Genomic DNA, 6199 nt, shown 5'->3' on the forward strand with positions numbered 1-6199 from the left:
AAAGGATCCCCCACCATGGAGGGAAGAATGCATATGTGCACAAAAATTAAAAGAAGTGGCCTTAAACCCGCCACCACTAAAGATTCCCAGCATTGGATGCCGCATCCTTCAGACTGATGCTAGTGACACCCACTGGGGTGCAGTCCTCATCGAAGAAATTCAAGGAGAAAAGCATATCTGCGGACATGCTAGTGGAGAGTTCCCAGAACCCCAAAAACATTATCATTCAGTCTATAAAGAGATATTGGTCACAAAAATGGGATCAAGAGATTCGAATTTCATCCGATTGGCCACCACTTCATCGTGGTCATGGATACTCATCCTTCCCAAAGGTTCTAGACTTCAAAAACAAGTCTCTTCCTGAACCACAATTACTGAGGCTTAAGGACTGGTTCGCCAAGTATAAATTCACAGTCCAGCATATCAAAGGGAAGCACAACTTGGTTCCTGACCTTCTATCCAGGCCAAAAATCCTTCACCTAATCCAAGCCTCCTCTTCACTCCCCTTGATCCTCATGGCATCATCCTCATCCTCTCCACATACTCCAGCTCCAATGCACAGTTTCCTGGTTCCTACTCCAGACAGTTTTCCCCCTGGATGTTCACCAAACCAGCCTATCTCAAAAATGGCTAAGTTCGCAAGGGATCATCTGTTCCACTACCTGAGTGCAAGAAACACCCTAAGGGGATTACTCCCCTCCTCTACTGTTTTTATCCCTGATAACCCTTTCCTCACCTGTTTCAGTATCCAACCTGGCAGAGAACTCATCCTAGAAGAACTATGGCTCCTCCGTGCATGGTTACACTCTATTCCACAGATGGAATTCCCTCATGGCCTCAGACGGTATGTTATGAACAATACTAACAGACTCTCTGTCTGCATTTCTAGAATGGTTCAAGCGCATTTGAGCATGGCGCTACAGCCTGAAGCGCATCATAGACACCCCTGGAATAGAAGACAGGCCCATCGCTACTCATCCCAACATCAGGACGATGTTAATTTTTCAGATGCGTTTCTCTTGATGGCCCGATGGCCTCATCTGGACCTGCATCACGAATACGAATGGAGGACCTACGAAGGATCAATTATTGACAAAGATGCCATGGGACCCTTGAGAAGACAACTAGCCGAGTACCTTTGTGAAATCAATAGTTATTTTTGTCTAGTGCCTCCCATGTGAGTTGTACATCACTCGGTCCCATCCGTTCTCAATGATGAGCCTATTGACTGGACCCATACCAGGTGTCAAGATTCCAAGGATCAAATGGACACAGAGTCACGAGATGCCATTCAGAGTGCGGACCCACCATCTCCTGCTCACCAACAAAGGGCCAAAGGACTTTTTGGAATCGACTGATGACTCGACTTTGACACCCTCAACTGGCCCACCACTCCATGATAAAAGCAAAAGTTTGTCAATAATGTAATAATGTGTGTTTGTCTTTATTTATGTTGCTTTGAGAGTGTCGGTAGCCAGTTTCTAGCCGGTTGCCTGTAATGTCAAGAGCCTCCTCGCCTATATAAGGAGTTGCTCTCTTCAGTTGTAATCAGACTCAGTTCCCTTTTAATAATATCCTCTGAAGTTCTCTTCTATGGCTTTCTAAACTCTTCTCCTTCTCTCCGAAAACCTTTGAATGTGTATCATACTCTTATAATCAGAGATACGTATGCTCTACACTTGCCTCTTTAAGAGGATCCTGTGTATCAGAAATATCTTTGTTTTGACATTAAGGTGCGACGGTCCCGTTATCACATGTATAATGAACAAAAGGGCACAGCCAGAGAGTACCTATGGAGAGGGAAGAGGCATAGCATGAGTTCATTATATATGTGGTAAGGGCTCCCGGCTTATCTAAATTTGGGTCAACCCTCATTTTTGCAGCATCCTTTCTGAAACGGGTGCAGGTACTGTTCCTTTGATTTATATAAAAATAAATTTAATAAATTTTAAATTATATATATATATATATATATATATATATTTCTTTTACCAAATTCAAATAATATAAATAATTCAGAGAGAGTAGAATTCCTTTCTTGATAGGAATGGCAACATGCAAGTTTGGGAATAAGATTGCTTCCCCGTCCTCACCTCATAGTAGTTTGGGATCAGGGCAAGCAGATTTCCCTGTAGGAACTTTTTATTTATTTATTTTAATTTTGTTGGCACTATATGGGTCAGCATTCTGCCCATGACGCTTACACTGCTGTGCTATAAGTTGTTAAAGTTACGCTACTACTAACAGTTTAAGCTTTTTGCATGATGATAAGCGTTTGATCTTACAATTAGTGTTAGAGCGGAGGTCAGGAGTTCAACCTGGCAAGTGTTAAGAGGAGATTGTTGGCACTAAATGAGTCACTAAGTAGAGATAGCTCAGTAGGTTAGCATTTTGCTCAAATCTCTTTAGCTCATGACGTTTGGACTGCTATGTTACAAGGAGTTAAAATTGTGCTTCTACTAATAACTTAACTTTTTGTTACTATAGTAAACGCTCGACCATACAATTATTATATAATATAAATTTATTTATTCAAAATAAAATATCAGTTAGAAATGTAAAATTTAAATATAATTTAATAATATATTTATATTTTTTAAATTATAATATTTAAATACATGAAAATAATTTTTTTTTCAATAAAAAATAGTAATATATTATCGTGCGGGGTGGGTAATTAGAATTTAGGATGGGAGGCATGTCTTCCCGTCTATGCCTCGCACAATATCAAAGTCGAGGAAAATTAATTGGATTTAAGGTAGATTAGATTGAGTTTAGGAACTTTTGCTATCCCTATCTCCTGGAGACCATACTAAGATGGTCATAACACAAAAGAGTTTACCAATCAATCCTATCTAAAACAATTGGAATAAAACAAGTAGATCTTTAAAGTGGTTGAACAGTTCTTTAGATGTTTTATACCTAAAGGTTGGAGAAAATCGATTGGGTTCGAAAATTTTTGTCATCCCCATCTCCTGAAAAACATATTAGATTATTAGGGTTTGCTGATCAATCTTATCTAAAATATCTTGATTATGAGCAAAACAAAACAAGCAGATCTTTAAAGTGGCTGAATAACTCTTTGGATATTCTATATCTGACTGTAAATAAATGAACACAAAAAGTATGAACCCAAATTTCATTAGAGGAACAGAACACACTATCAGATTCTAATAGAAGAAATTAAGCCCCTACAAAATAAACTCAAAACACTACACACCGATCTAACAACACCAAAAAAAAAAAAAATCTATAAATTATTTTAAAAAATAAATAAAGAAAGAAAACCCAAAACCAAAAACACTAAAAAATAATAATAAAAAAAAATTAACAAAGAGGAAAAGGGGGGTGTTGTCTGCCAAATATGGTGGCTGGCAGTACCCCAATAATATCACAAAAGGTTTGTGGTAGGGAGAACACGAGAAAATTTTGAAATAGATATATAAATATTATGAAATTTATTTTAAAATACAATTAATTTCATAATTAATAATTATATTCTTTTCAAAGCATTGTAATTCATTTTAGATTAACAATTAATCTATAGTTAACTTTACAAAAATAGTTAAAATTAAAATTTGTCAAAATTCTAAATGGGATGAATTTCTTCTTTGGTTTCAGACTAGAGTGCTTTATTTACAAATTACAATAATTTGCTTTGGTTCTGACTCTCTGTGGCTTGTTTTGTTTGTGGTTATGGTTTGATTTTCTGCTACTTGTTCTTCTGTTTCTCTGTAAATTTTTTTTTTATTATTTTTATGAATTTTGATATAGCTCTGCAAAAATTTCTCTCTGCCATTTTTGCATTCTTTGGTTAGTGTTTTGGTTAGTAAGGACATAGCAATGTAGGAGAGGGGTGAAGCAATGACGGAGCTGGAACTGCTTCATTGTAGGTTTTATCAAAATTTAAGGGCTAAATTGTTTGATTTTAAAAATATAAGAATTAAATTATAAATTTTGTTAAATTTCAATGACTAAATTGTAATTTATCATTTTTTATTAATACTTCCATTCACATAAAGGTTAAACATTGTTAAAGAGTTGGTCTGATTTAATTTCGGTTTGAAATTAATGATTTACAATGATTGAAATTGAACTGGAAAATTAATTTTAATTAAATTTTGGTTTTGATTAAATTTAACTGTTGAATTCTTTATTAAAAAATTCAATTTTAATTAAAAATTGAATTGAATAATTTTGATTTAATTTTTAATTAATTTTAATTAATTTGATTTTGAATGGTTTCGGATTGATTCTCCATCAACCCATGTGGAATTACTAAATAAAACATCAAGAACACAAAGTGTTTGCATTTCCCCACCGATTGGGGAAAACACAGAGGTTCCCTTGCCTTGGGGGACAATAATGTCTGAGCATGATTTCACATGCTTGTTAAGATTCTTTTTTTTTTTAATACAAGTTAAAAAAAAAAAAAAAAGAAATCGAGTGCTTGAATTTTTCATCTCATTCTGGTATTAAGTTATTAAGGCCTGTTTGACATTACTGTTAAAATTGCTGATGAAAAAATTATTTTTTTTAACTATGTTATTTAGAAAGTATTAAAAAATAATTAAAAATTAAATTTAATAAATTGTAATAATAAAAATATTAAAATAATAAAACAGTTTTTTTTAAATTATTTTTTTTCAATAATATTTAAAATAATACTTTTATTCATAAAAATAGTTTCAGTTTTTAAAACCCAATACCAAACAGGCTGTTAACCTAATCACATATTATTTCATATTTATCAAGAAATCGCTCAATCTAAAAATTTAAATTTATAAATGAGAGTTTTAAGAATGATTCTCTATCTTTATTATCTTATATTGAAATAGTTAATTCATAAATGAAAGATTAGGATGCGCGCGCACACACACACACACACACATACATATATATATATATATATATATATATATATATATATATATATATATATATATATATACACAGCGAGCTCAGCGAGCTCATTACAAAGAAAGCTTTCAATTAAGAATAATGATGACAATTATGGTGACTGGATGAATTTAAGATTGTCAATTCATCTAAACAACTTGTGAGTCCATGAGAAATTTTCAATGGTGTGACCAATTGATGTATTCAATCTGATTGGCTATTGGTTATTTGATCTAAATAATTTTTTTTATCTATTCTAAAAAAAATTAAATTAATTCATTTAATTACTAAAATTAATATATATATATATATAAAAAATGCTAAATTTAGTAAAAAAATAATTTATATTTTGGAATTTTTTTAATTAACCTTATAAATTTATTAAATTATCACAATTATATTCTCCAATTAAGTTTTAATCCAACTACTGGTGGAAATATTTGATGTATACATTAAATTTGATGCTAAAAGTTAATATGACATTTTGATTTGGAGGAGAATTCAATTCTTTTAAATATATATATAATTTAATTAAATTCTTTTTTTAATAAATAATTTATTCCGGCAATTTAACTCGTAAACGGTCCAAACCATCCACCCACCTTTGGTTCCGTTCTCCTTCCTTTGAAATTGACATTTTGGTTTGCTGATATGGTCTACTTCAAACCACAACTATAAAAAATTAAAAAAATAAAATAAAATAAAATTTCGGCAATTTTTATAGGTAAATTTTGAAATAGAAAAAAAAAATTGACAACTCTTAATTAAGATGATAAAGACCGTTTACATAAATAACACAATTGAAAAAAAAAAAAAAAAAGCATAACTTAGGTAAAAAGAGAAAAATCAATATAATCTTAAATATAGAGAATTAATATAATTTTTTAAAAAATACAATCGACAAAAGTATTAAAAATTAACTTAATTGAAAAATATAATTAAAGAAAAAATTTCATAATTACATTGTATAATTAAAATTTAAATAATAATTTATTTTGAAATTAAATATTAAAAAAGAAAAATAATTTTTATTAAATTTTTTCGTAATTTAATAAAAATATCTTATTTTATTAATTTTTTTAGAGAAAGAAAATAAAATTCATAAAAAATGTCAAACCCTTCTCTTTTTTTCATTTATTTTCTACTAACAACTATTATTTAATTAATTTTATTCATAAAATAATTAATAATCAATTAAAAAACATTTAATTTTGAGTTATAATAATTTTCCTAAAATCAAATTAAAATTAAATAAATTTTATAAAAATTTAAAATTTAATAACTTTTATAAAAACAATCA

Source organism: Hevea brasiliensis, chromosome 13 (assembly GCF_030052815.1).
Source record: "Hevea brasiliensis isolate MT/VB/25A 57/8 chromosome 13, ASM3005281v1, whole genome shotgun sequence".
NCBI classification, from domain to species: Eukaryota; Viridiplantae; Streptophyta; class Magnoliopsida; order Malpighiales; family Euphorbiaceae; genus Hevea; species Hevea brasiliensis.